At 45.6% G+C, this 13,839-nt stretch overlaps 2 long non-coding RNA genes across 2 annotated transcripts; one reads left to right on the top strand and one right to left on the bottom strand.

The window, feature by feature from the left end:
* The first annotated feature begins 3,407 nt into the window (after positions 1 to 3,407).
* LOC120308633 lies at positions 3,408 to 5,746 on the top strand. Its single transcript, XR_005556893.1, has 3 exons — positions 3,408 to 3,486; positions 4,061 to 4,177; positions 5,136 to 5,746. It is a non-coding gene; the product is annotated as an uncharacterized LOC120308633 (long non-coding RNA).
* A 4,368-nt stretch (positions 5,747 to 10,114) lies between these two features.
* On the bottom strand, positions 10,115 to 13,343 carry LOC120308632. The gene is made up of 2 exons (XR_005556892.1): positions 13,188 to 13,343; positions 10,115 to 10,398 (listed from the first exon to the last, which is right to left on the bottom strand). It is a non-coding gene; the product is annotated as an uncharacterized LOC120308632 (long non-coding RNA).
* Between the last annotated feature and the right edge of the window lie 496 nt (positions 13,344 to 13,839).

Below are 13,839 nucleotides of genomic sequence, written 5' to 3'. Positions count from 1 at the left end.
CCCCGCGGGGCAAATCAAAGACCCTGCAGCGTGGCTCTCCGGGTTGGGGTCTCCCTATCGTGGCTTGTTCTATGCCACGATGGCTGGGTAGCTGTATTGCTTAGGGACGGGAAATTGTGTTATTAAAAGGTTAAAAGGTTTATTTTCTTTTGTGGCTGCAATGCCTGCTCTGACCACAGGATGGCACAGTTTTCCGTCCTGTAGCAATAGAACTGAGGCCATCACAAAGGACCTACGATTCCTCAATGTTAACGCTAAGGGACAGAAAAGAGTGCCCTCCTGTGGTCCCAGTAGGAAGCGCAACCAGACCAGGAAAAAAACCTTTTCAATAGGATTTTAAGGTTATTATTCTGCATCTTTATTATTAGAAGCCCTGTTATTAATATTAATAGAGCAACGGGATGCCCAGGGGCTGCAGAACAGGCACAGAAGTAGGAATCCTGCTTCAAAAGCCTTAATCCGACATATAAAAGCCTGACAGATTCAATGGATAGAAGATAATAATTTAAAATATTGTTAAAAGGTTTATTTTTTTCTGACTGTAATACCTGCTCTGACCACAGGATGGCACATTTTTCCATCCCTTAGCAATAGTACTGAGGCCATCTATATAGCACAGGGCATGCTTCAAGTGCCATCCTGTGGTTATTTTGGGCATAGACGCCTGAGAAGGACTACAAAGACCATCTGTAGCACAGGGCATGCAAAGAGTGCCCTCCTGGTTTATTTTGGTCATGGTAGCTGAAGGGGACTACAAAGACCATATGGTTATTTTGGGCATAGCAGCCTGAAAATCACTACAAAGACCATCTATAGCACAGGGCATGCTAAGAGTGCCCTCCTCGGTTATTTTGGGTATGGCAGTCTGAAGGGGACTACATAGACCATATATAACAAAGGGCATGAAAAGAGTGCCCTCCTGTGGTTATTTTGGGCATAGTGTCCTGACAGGGACTACAAAGACCATCTATATAGCACAGGGCATAAAATGAGTGCCCTCCTGTGGTTATTTGGGGCATAGCGGCCTTACAGGGACTACAAAGACCATCTATAGCACAGGGCATGAAAAGGGTGCCCTCTTCTGGTTATTTTGGGCATAGCGGCCTGACAGGGACTACAAAGACCATATATAACACATTGCATGCAAAGAGTCCCCTTCTCTGGTTATTTTGGGTATAGCGTCCTGACAGGGACTACAAAGACCATCTATAGCACAGGGCATAAAAAGAGTTCCCTCCTGTGGTTATTTGGGCATAGCAGCAAGAAAGGGACTACAAAGACCATCTATAGCACAGGGCATGCTAAGAGTGCCCTCCTGTGGTTATTCTGGGCATGGCAGCCTGAAGGGGACTACATAGACCATATATAACAAAAGATATGAAAAGAGTGCCCTCCTGTGGTATTTTTGGGCATAGCACCCAGACAGGGACTACAAAGACCATTTATAGCACAGGGCATGCTAAGAGTGCCCTCCGCGGTTATTTTGGGTATGGCAGTCTGAAGGGGACTACATAGACCATATATAACAAAGGGCATGAAAAGAGTGCCCTCCTGTGGTTATTTTAGGCATAGCGTCCTGACAGGGACTACAAAGACCATCTATATAGCACAGGGCATGAAATGAGTGCCCTCCTGTGGTTATTTTGGGCATATCAGCTTGACAGGGACTACAAAGATCATCTATAGCACAGAGAATGAAAAGGGTGCCCTCTTCTGGTTATTTTGGGCATGGCAGCCGGAAAGGGACTACAAAGACCACCTATAGCACAGGGCATGAAAAGAGTGCCCTCCTGTGGTTATTTTGGGCATAGCGGCAAGAAAGGGACTACAAAGACCATATATAACACAGGGCATGGAAAGGGTGCCCTACTGTGGTTATTTTGGGCATGGCAGCCTGAACAGGACTACATAGACCATATGTAACAAAGGGTATGGAAAGAGGGCCCTCCCGTGGTATTTTCAGGCATATCAGCCTGACAGGGACTACAAAGACCATCTATAGCACAGGGCATGCAAAGAGTGCCCTCCTGTGGTTATTTTAGGCATAGCGTCCTGACAGGGACTACAAAAACCATCTTGAGCAGAGAGCATGAAATGAGTGCCCTCCTGTGGTTATTTTGGGCATAGCGGCAAGAAAGGGACTACAAAGACCATATATAACACAGGGCATGGAAAGGGTGCCCTACTGTGGTTATTTTGGGCATGGCAGCCTGAACAGGACTACATAGACCATATGTAACAAAGGGTATGGAAAGAGGGCCCTCCCGTGGTATTTTCAGGCATATCAGCCTGACAGGGACTACAAAGACCATCTATAGCACAGGGCATGCAAAGAGTGCCCTCCTGTGGTTATTTTAGGCATAGCGTCCTGACAGGGACTACAAAGACCATCTTGAGCAGAGAGCATGAAATGAGTGCCCTCCTGTGGTTATTTGGGGCATAGTGGCCTTACAGGGACTACAAAGACCATATATAACACAGGGCATAAAAAGAGTGCCCTCGTGGTTATTTTCAGCATAGCGGCCTGACAGTGACTACAAAGACCATCTATAGCACAGGGCATGAAAAGGGTGCCCTCCTGTGGTTGTTTTGGGCATGGCAGCCTGAAAGGAACTACAAAGACCATATATAACATAGGGTATAAAAGAGTGCCCTCCTGTGATTATTTTGGACATATCAGCCCGACAGGGACTACAAAGACCATCTATAGCATAGAGCAAGAAAAGGGTGCCTTCCTGTGGTTATTTTGGGCATATCAGCCTCACATGGACTACAAAGACCATCTACAACACAGGGCATGAAAAGGGTGCCCTCTTCTGGTTATTTTGGGCATGGCAGCCTGAAGGGGACTACATAGACCCATGCGCGGCGCGCATGCGCGGCGCCGGCCCCTGAGGGGGGGAAAATGGCGGATCGCCTTCTTTGGCGACCCTCCTAAAATGGTCGATCGACCCAAAATGGGGTCGCGAACCATAGGTTGAGAACCGCTGGACTAGAAAGAACGTCTATATAGCACAAGGCATGGAAACAGTGCCCTCGTGTGGTTATTTTGGCACTTTTAAGACTTTTAAGACTTGTGGACTTCAACCCCCAGAATTCCTCAGCCCTCATGGCTGTTTGAGGAATTCTGGGAGTTGAAGTCCACAGGTCTTAAAGTTGCTTAATTTGTAGACTCCTGAGTTAGCTGGTTTGTCCTTCTGAGCTCTTCTACGTGCAACCCCCCCCAATCCCTTCCCTGTACCCCAAAAGACACAGGAATGAAGTGTAAAATAAGAAAATAAAAGAACACAAACTCCGTTTTTTTTTTTTCAGCTGTCTCAGGCATGTCACGTGTCACAATGTTGCAATGCGGGACTGAAAGGCTCATCCAATCTGCTTCCGCCATGTGACCAGTCACCAAAAAAAAAAAAAAACACTTCCGGCTTCTTCTCTCCAGGCCGCATGGCCGCGGAGGCCTCGTTTTGGTCGCCGTTTTACCTGTCTCAGGTCAGGACCCTTTCTGAATTCGTTCGTTTTTGTGAACACCCCTAAACAAACGCTCGTCCCTGGGGGGGGGTTACGTGTGTATAGCCATTTGTGTTAAAATTAAGAATAAGTCCCGCTTGAATAACTGCACCTGCTTTTAATTAAACAGCCGGTTGCATTTAAATATGGCGACCTTGTTAAAGATGGACTCTATGGCTCCCTTTTTGTCCAGGCACCCAGCGGAAAGGGTTTTTTTTTAAATAAAATTAAATAAACTCCTAGGGTTTTACTTTGCATTTGTTCCAATTTACTGTGCACTTGAATAACTGCACTTGCTTTTAATTAAACAGCCAGTTGCATTTAAACATGGAGACCTTCTTGAAGAGCCACTGGCACCCAGTGGAAAGGTTTTTTTTAAAAATAATAATAATAATAATTAAAAAAAACTCCTAGGGTTTTGCTTTGCATTTGTTCCAATTTACTGTGCACCCTGCTTTTAATTAAACAGTCAGTTTCTTGTCCTCTGCATTTAAACATGGAGACGTTGTTGAAGAGCTACTTATAGACTCTTTGGTTCCCTTTTTTTTTTTTCCAGGCACCCAGTTCGCCACCTCCGCTTCAGCTCCCACAGCCTCATCACGGCCAACATCCCCAATGAAAAGACTCCCGGAGGGGCCAGCATCACGGACGACGACTTGACCACTCAGCGAAGGTGAGAGCTGACCTTCACGGTGGTACTTTTTATCTCAACCAGCAGGAGGCGCCCTGTGACACCACTCAAGGTTGCTAGACTACAATTCCCAGCAACTTTAGCTAGACAATATTGTGGGACACTGGGAGGCATTCTCCCAAGTTGGCCTTCCTCAGTTTCAATCAAGGGTCTTCCAACTTGGCCCTTTTATGACTTGTGGATCAACTTTTAAGTCATAAAAGGGCCAAGTGTGAAGACCCCTGGTTTAAACAAAGGGAAAGAGAAGAAGCCACAATGGAGGAGCCTTTGAGAGCTTATAGTGGCAGAGAGCCAGGATGTTGTGGCCAAGCCAGGTTTAGGATGGGAGGGTAGCCAGCTATAAATCGCAGGCAAGCTCTAGTGAGCGGCAAGTGGCTTGGAAGAACAAACCCTGGGTGATGGGTGGTAAGATGTTCCAGCACCCATTATTATGGGTTGGCTTGGCTAAGGTTGATGGGGATTATAGTCCATCTGGGGATTGAAGTCCACATGTCTTACCGTGGCCAAAGTTGAGAAGCACTACTCTAAAAGTAGAACAACCTGGAACCAGTAAGGGTGCTCCTTCAAGCACATGGGCCTACTCTGAATTGATGTGCTTGCATTTTAACATCTCCTTGGCCCTAGAGAGGAACCAGAGTCTGGAGCAGGGGTCCTCAACATGCTGGCTGAGGAATTCTGGGAGTTGAGGTCCACAAGTCGTAAAAGGGCCAAGTTTGAAGACCCCTGGTCTGAGCAACGTTCTTCAATCTGGGCAACTTTAAGACGTGTGGACCAATTCCCAGAATTCCCCAACCAGCTTGAATTTGAAGTGCAGACATCTTAACGTTGCCAAGGTTGGAAAGTTGCTCCAAAGGGTTTTGAACTGTTGGGAACCAGGCTGGTTGAAAAGCACCCTGCTTATTTTCTTTTCCCTTTTCTCCCCTTGCTTCTCTCTGAACAGGCACAGAGGCATTATCTACACCTACGAATTCTCCACAGACAAGCTGGTGGCAGAGAGCGTCCTTCCTATCTGCTGCTCCTCTTACAACGAAGTGGTCGGCTACAGCTACAACATTGGCCTTGTGGTCCCCTATGACAACATCTAGGCAGGGTGGGAAGAAGGGAAGTCCAGCTGGGTTGGACCCTGGAGAAGGAGAACCCCAAGGATGGCGTTCCTGCAGACCTCTTTGGAGGGCTCGGAAGCCACGGGTTGGCCAAGCAGGCAGCAGAAGAAGGGGGGACACATGGGGGTCTCCCCAAAGCTTTAATAACAGTGCTGTAGGACCGAAGAAGAGATGGTGGGTAACAGGAGCCATGATAGATAGGCAAGAATCAGGAGAAGATAATAAAAGCTTTAGCCCATAAATCAGGAGGTAGTAAGACAGGTTGTAGCCCACGTGTGCAGAGACCATTCTGGTGGAAGGGAGGGCTTCCATTCCTTGCACCTAGCTGAAATAGTTCAGTGCTGCCTTTCTGGAACAGGCGCCGACGCTACCTGCAACATCTGGAGATCTTAAGAAGAAGACGAGACTTTGGGAGCGTTTTTCTTGTAAATAAAATATCTTTATTAAGCGTTGGTCTCGGGATGAGGGGGTTGGTATGCTTGAAAAGGGCTGTTTTATTGTCAGGGTTGCTGGTTTTCAAAATCCCACCTTAGGAGACGATCCAGAGGCCATCCCAGTTGGAGAAAATCCCGCCACAGGTAAGTCAAGCATGTGTGTAAGTATCCTTTCTTCTCCAGCTCCACTGGCACTTTGCCTGATCGCACCAGGACTGCCGAAGCAGCACCCCTCTTTAACCGTGCTGCCTGGGGCTGCTTGGAGTTGTATTGCATCTCTAACTTGGTGCAGTATGAGGATCTTTCCCTGATCCGTTCTCTATGCCGGTTCTTTGGCTTGGTCACAAAACGAAGCACAAGTCGTGGGGCCTTCCTGCTGGGTGGGCTAGGGCAGCTGCCAAACTAGCAGGGAGAGCACCACAGTTATTCCTCTCCTCGGCCGTTGCAGCATGGACTGAGGATGATGGGACTTGGTGGCCAGAGAGAACTCGGATGGGCAAGACCTCAGCACCTGAGAGTTTGCAGTCCTTGTGCAATCAGGAGAAAAGTGATTGGTATATATGGGCAAAACGGTCTTTTCTGGGCAACTTTAAATGTCCTTATTTTCCTCACGCCGATTGGGCTAATCCAGCAGTTTCCCCAAAGGAATTTTTCCAGAGCAGGAAGATGGTTTTGGTATTCTGGAGGTATCCTGATGCCTCCATCAAGACACTTCCTTTTCTAGGAACTTCCTTCTTGAAAACTGTTGCCGAAGAGGCAAATTGTGACATGATGGAGGGTCCCTGGATTGCCTGTATATATATATATAAAATCAGTGGAGCTGCAGAAGAAAGATGCACACATGCAGCTGGATGTATATTGTGTATAGAGCCAGGGCAGTGTTTTGCAAACTTGTCAGATGTGGGGGGGCTTCAACTCCCAAGTAATTCTGGGAGTTCAAAGCCATCCACCTTAAAAATGGCCAAGTTTGAAAAAGACTGCTCTAAAGCAGAGGTTCTCAACCTTGGCAACTTTAAGACTTGTGGATTTCAACTCCCAGAATTCCTCAGCCAGTAAAGCTTTGCTGGCTGAGGAATTCTGGGAGTTGAAGTCCACAAATCTTATAAAGTTGCCAAGGTCAAGAACCCCTGCTCTAAAGGTTACCAGATCTGGGCTGCAAAAAAGATGGTAGGCCACTAGATGGTGCCAAATGTAATTTGCTGCCCTCTAGTGGCTTTTTTGTTCTTTTGAAGCCTAGAGCTGGTAACTTTATTATGGTATACACCAGTGTTTCTCAACCTTGACAATTTTAAGGCATGTGGACTTCAACTCCCAGAATTCTGGGAGTTGAAAGTCCACATGCCTTAAAATTGTCAAGGTTGAGAAACAAACACTGGTATACACCTTAATATATGGTAGTATGTAGATACATAAACATATACCATATGTTAGGGAATATGCCTATTACTGTATGTGCCTGTGTACTTTAACACATGCACACAGTCATCTAAGATCTATTGGGACCTTTTTTTCCCAATAGATCTTAGCCTATATTGTTCTATGTGTCTGTGTTAAGATACACAGACACATAGAACAATATAGGCTAAGATCTATTAGGAAAAAAGGTCCCAATAGATCTTAGATGACTGTGTGAATGTGTTAAAGTACACAGGCAGATACAGTAATGGAGGAGGGTGGATGAGGGAGGGGGGTGTGGGTGGTGGGGGTGTGGGTGGTGGGGGGGAGGGGGGGGAGGGGGGGGCGGGAGGGGGGAGGGTGTGGGCGGGCGGGTGTATAAGAGGGAACCCCACACTCTGTGGCTTGGCTCTATAGAGCTGGATTTCAGCGTGGTGCCCCCTCCCTTATGTTTCCCCCCCTCCCCACCCGCACCCCCCTCCCTCCTCCCCCCACCTCCCCCCCACCCTTCCCCCCCCACTCATCCAAGAAGCTTCTTCAGTTCTGCCTGAATGGTGGGAGATGGAAGGATTTATATTCTTTGCAGTCATCTGCTCCTGAGTACTCCAAAGGTCGTCGTTAGCTCCGTTGAAGCCACCTGGGGATTTATCTGTGTCCTCGGAGTCACCTGGACCAGTGTGGAGATGGGCCTGGGACCTTCTTGGGGCTGCTGAAAAGACCGTGTTGGCGACAGGAGGTGTCTATCCCTCCCCCTCTGTTGAGAGAGGCCTGTTTGGCTTTAACACTGATGGCCTCTGACTCCTCTTTCAAGCCAGGGGTCCTCTCCATCCAGAACGTGGACTTTGCTGTCTTCAAGAGTGGCCTTCATCTCTCAAATGCAGATGGACTGCTGTTCCAAATGTGCTTTCCCAAGAGGCAACTGCACTTCTTTTTTTCTTCCTTGAAGATGTTTCACTTCTCATCCATCAAGCTTCTTGGATGAGAAGTGAAAATCTTCAAGAAAAAACAAAGGAAGTCTAGTTACCTCTTGGAAAAGGACCTTTGGAGCAAACCATGATCTGGCTAAGAATCTCCACAGACAGATGAACTGCTGAATCTTGTCCTGATGGGTTTGTTCGCCTATGTTGTGCCATGCGTTTGTGAACAAAACTACTACTTCACAAGCACGTGGCACAACATAGGTGAACAAACCCATCAGGACACAATTCATACTTCAACACTGAAGTATACAGAAAACCCAGTGTTTACATTCACTGGAACAAAAACACGGAAGTCATCAGAATCCTACATCACTGGGCTGAAGGTTTACCTACCAGCAAAGAGGGAAAAGGACTAAAACACACTGAAGCCCTCAGAACCTGTGGCTATCCCAACAGGGCCTTCCTCAAATCCAGACAAAGATCCAGTAGGAGCCTTTGTCTCCCCCCGCTTACTGCCCCCAATAAGGACAAAAGAACAACAAATGAAGCAATATTAAACCATAATGCACAGGAATATCTAAAAAGCTCAGAAGGATTTTCAACTAACTCAACATACGTGCACACTTTCAACCCCAAAATACACTATGACAGTATCTCAAAACTTTGACAACTTTTAAGATGTGTGGACTTAAGTTCCCAGAATTCCTCAGCCAGCATGCTCACTCAGGAATTCTGGGAGCTGAAGTTCACACATCTTAAAAAAGTTGCCAAGATTGAGAAACTGCACTAAGGCAGAAGCTTGTCCACCCCAAGAATAAAACGCTCACAAACTGAGCAATGCTATATGTGCAGTAGAATGTAGTGAGACGTACAGAACTGCACACTGGAGAAACAAAACAAACCACAAATGCATGGCCCAACAGGACAAGATTTAGCAGTCCATCTGCATTTGAAAGCGAAGGCTACTCTTTCAAAGACAGTCCACGGTCTGGATAGAGAGGACCGCTGGTTTGAAAGAGGGGTCAAAGAGGCCAGCTGTGTTAAAACCGAACAGGCCTCTCAACAGAGGGGGAGGAATACGACACCACTTACCTCCTGTCTCCAACACGGTCCTTGCAGCCGTCCCAAGAAGGTCCCAGGCCCATCTCCACACTGGTCCAGGTGACCCCGAGGATACAGATAAACCCCCAAGTGGCCTCAACGACTCTCAGAGAGCTAACGACTTACCTTTGGGGTACTAAGGACCAGATGACTGCAAAGAATATAAATCGTTCCATTCCCCACCATTCAGTCAGAACTGAAGAAGCTTCTTGGATGAGAAGCGAAAGGTTGGGGCATGTATATATACATATATACACATGCAGACTTCTTGGCATAATTAGTTTATTCTAGGAATAGACAAATTATGTCTCTGTGTGCATATATATACATACACATATATGTGCATATTAGCATATTTAATAAATAGAACTATCTGTACAAAATGCTAATATGTACATAAAAGAATGTGTATATATATTACTACATAAAAGCTGGTATAGGTAGCCCTTGAGTTAAAAGAGTTCATTTAGTGACTATTTGAAGATATAACAGCACTGAAGGAAGTAGCTTACAATTGCAACATCCTCGTGGCATGTGATTAAAGTTTAGAAGCTTGACAACTGACTCATACTTATGATGGGTGCAGTGTCCTAGGGTCAGGTGGTTGCATTTTGTGATCTGAAAAGCGAAGTCAATTCGCTTAAGAACCATGTTACTAATTCAACAACTGCAGTTAACAAATGTAGCAAGAAAAGTCATTAAATTAAGCAAAACTCAACTTAACAAAATGCCTCGCTTAGCAACAGAAGCTCTGGACTCAAATGTGGCCATTAAGTCAAGGACTACCTGTAATATATATAGCCATTCGCCCCGAAAGCTAGCTTACCATGGGCATCCCCTTATAATGGCACCCCCCCCTCATAATGTGGAGTGGGGGGTCCTTTTGGTGTTTGGGGATTTGTAACAGCCCAGGAAGCTAGAAGTAAAACATGTAACAACTGCACAAATATATCAAACACTACAACATTGCATCAAAGCAGAGGTCCTTTTACTGGACACTGGAAGGTTGGTCTTCAACTCAAGACGGGAATCCATGTGGCTGGTCCAGATGAATCTGAACTTCGTGGATCTGTGGCAGTTGCTCCAAGAGACATGTAGCCCTCCCATCCACCCAAACAAGCTCAGCCATCTCCAAAGCCTCCCACCACCCGGTTGCAGCTACTCTGCCGCCGTCAGTAGCAGAGCGCCATGGGTTGCAGCGTCAGGAAGCGGATGGGCATCATGGTCTCTATGTCGATTCCTTCCCATATCTAGTGTCAGAAGGAAAGAAAAAACAGAGTTAGAAGACAATTTCTGATCTTGCAAATCTTCAGTCCTACTTCAGAAAGGAGCAAACGTTACATTCCAGAACGCTGACTCACAGTTGACTTGGCCTTAGATTTTTCCCAAAAAATAGCTGGTGGGAGAGATTCACTCCAAAGAGGATGCATGGACTTCCCTACCTTTGCTTGGTCCTGCGTGAGGTGGCTTCCTCTTGGGAACCTTTTGCCCACCTCCCTTAAGGAGGACTCTTTTCTGCTTTCCTTGGGCCAGCTAACCTAACCCTACCACCCTTGTAAAGTTCATAACACCTTTCTCCAATTACAAGTTGAAATAGACCACTAAGCAAACAGGCACAAGGGCTGTCTATCCCTACAGAGCTGAAAATAGTTGGGATTCCCATCTTCCTTCTGGCTCCTATGCTTGAGAAGCCACAAGGGCAGCCCTGGAAAGACAAACATATGGCTGCAACTATTCTGTGGTTTGCACAATTAATGAATATAGATTAGCTATGAATGTCTGTAATGAATCATCACTTCCCTTTATGGATATAGATGTTCTGTAAATATATATCCTGCATGTTTTCATTTCTTGTTTTAGCTTGTTCCTTTAGAATTTGATGCTTTCTTTTTTTGTATTTATTAATTAGAAAAAGGGATAAAAGAGGCTGTATGTTTTTTTCTTTACACAAGACTCCAGGGGGCACTTGAAAGGGGGAAAAGAAGTCACAAAAAAATCAAAGCCTGCCTGTTTTTTACATGGGTTGCATGAAGAATTGTGTTGTTAACTTTTATTAATAAAGTTGCTAATATTTCTGCAAAAGTCTTTTTTATACCATTTGGCCTGTACACTTATAGTCGGGATGACACGACATAAGGAAAAAGAGGCAAGGAGGGAGAAGGAAAACTTAACACACTGGATAACTACGACATCTCTTAAATTATTCAACCAGTGAGATATCACACAATGAGTATTTTTAATATTGTTGGTATATGATGGCTCTACTGCATTCATTTCACTTTTAACAGCAGTTATGTTACAAAAAGTGTGTTTTTTTTCTTTATGATACGTAGAGTACTTTCTCCATGGATTACAAGCAAAAAAACATATTGCAGGGAGGGAAAGAGGGAGGGAGGGAGAGAGGAATCAGAGAAGAGATAGATGGATAGACAAATGGATAAGTAAGTGAAATATAGATGAGATAAAGAGATATAAAATGTGAAGATATAGACAAAAGAGATAAAAAAAAAGAGAGAAAGGGTGGATAAAGATATAGATGAAATAGAGATGGATGGATAGATAGATGAGAGAGATAGAAAACTTGTCCCGATGTTGCTAAACTATAACTCCCAGCAACCTCAAGCCAGAGTAAGGGATGCTGGGGGCTGTGGTCCAACAGCATCTGGAAATCTATGTTTGGCACCATCTCTAATTTTCTTCTATCATGCTCTTGATAAAGATTAGTGAATGAAAGAAGTTGACGTGAGGATCAAGATGAATCCCCCTTGAAGGCACCAAAGACCTTAGCCAAGCTCTTCATCGTTTCTCCTCCTCAGGTTTTCTAATATCACTTGGGGGATCTCCATCTTCTGAAATGCTCCGTGTAGTTGCTTCTAAAGTTGGCCTGTGTTGTGTCAGACCCGGCACAGCTACCCAACCTTTATGATTGTGGCACTGAAAGCCAGAGTGGAAAGACACCTATCTGAGAAAGTCCTCAGTGCATCCTCAGAGCCAACCCAAGGACCCGGATCCTATGAGCAAGGAATTCACGGCTTCCAAATAGCATCCTTTGTGTAGCCGTGCAAGCCCGTTGTGTGAAGGTGTGGTATCTTAGCAAGCTTACATGGAGGACAACCCAATCAAGTATAAAATCCCAGCCATTTGAAAGAGAAATGGCAATAGACCAACATAAGGTTGACCTTGGGGAAGATAGAGATTGTTAGCAAAATGGGAGGTCAGCTCAAGAAACAAGACCACATCAGAATGAAATTTAACAAGGCTACCCTTGGCATAAAAGGAAGGGAGAGAAAACACCAGGCTTTCAAGATGCTGTAGGAGCTGGTCTCAATGCTCTCTCCTCTGCCTCTGCACGCACACAGGCAGCTTCAGCATGTAGCTGGTTCACCTCGCCTGGCTAATCTGAGGAGAAAACCCTAGGAGTTTATTTTATTTCATTTTTAAAAAAACCTTTCCACTGGGTGCCTGGAAGAAAAAGGGAGCCACAGAGTCCTTCAGTGGCTCTTCAAGATGGTCGCCATATTTAAATGCAACTGGCTGTTTCATTAAAAGCAGGGCGCACAGTAAATTGGAACAAATGCAAAGAAAAACCCTAGGAGTTTATTTTATTTTATTTAAAAAAACTTTTCTACTAGGTGCCTGGAAGAAAATGGGAGCCCCAGAGTCCATCGGTGGCTCTTCAAGATGGTCGCCATATTTAAATGCAACTGGCAGGTAGTTATTCAACGGGACTTAAAAGCAGGGTGCAAAATAAATTGGAACAAATGCAAAGAAAAACCCTAAGAGTTTATTTTATTTTATTTAAAAAAAAACCCTTTCCGCTGGGTGCCTGGACAAAAAGGGAGCCATAGAGTCCATCTTTAACAAGGTCGCCATGTTTAAATGCAACCGGCTGTTTAATTAAAAGCAGGTGCAGTTATTCAAGCGGGACTTATTCTTAATTTTAACACAAATGGCTATACACACGTAACCCCCCTCCCCAGGGACGAGCGTTTGTTTAGGGGTGTTCACAAAAACGAACGAATTCAGAAAGGCTACTGACCTGGGACAGGCAAAACGGCGACCAAAACGAGGCCTCCGCGGCCATGCGGCCTGGAGAGAAGAAGCCGGAAGTGGGGGTTTTTTTGGGTCACGTGGCGGAAGCAGATTGGGTGATTTTTGCAAGATGTTTTGCTTTTGCTTTCGTGCTGCTTGCTGGGCTTGAGGACTAGAGAGCTAAAATTACTTCTGTATTTTATAATATTTTCTTTTTTGTTACTCTGTGGAACTGTCCTTCTGTCCTTTGTAATCCCTTTGGGAACTGCTCTGCTTCCTATTGTGCTGGTAAGTGCAGCACTTTGCAAGATGGTTTGTTTGCATCTGCCTGAAATTGGTAGCCTGTGGCTGCTGCTGCTGCCTCCTCCTCTCCCTGGCACAGACCCAGCAGAGATTCTGCTGACCCCTTACTGCAGGGGGTCTTCCCACTTGGCCCTTGTATGACAGTGGACTTCAACTCCCAGAATTCCTCAGCCAGGCATGCTGGCTGAGGATTTCTGGGAGTTGAAGTCCACAAGTCATCAAAGGGCCAAGATGGAAGACCCCTGCCTTACTGGAAGGAAATCCCCTACCCAGCACCCCATTTTGGATTTTGCCTGGAGAGGCTTGTGCTGATCAGGGGAAGGTTTTTAAATTTAAATTCTATGACTTTGCACCAA

The sequence above is a fragment of the Crotalus tigris genome, unplaced genomic scaffold, assembly GCF_016545835.1.
Source record: "Crotalus tigris isolate CLP2741 ecotype Arizona unplaced genomic scaffold, ASM1654583v1 scf7180000017940.1788314, whole genome shotgun sequence".
NCBI lineage: Eukaryota > Metazoa > Chordata > Lepidosauria > Squamata > Viperidae > Crotalus > Crotalus tigris.
Note: the sequence above shows the minus strand (reverse complement) of the source record. Positions and strands in the feature narration are given on the sequence as shown.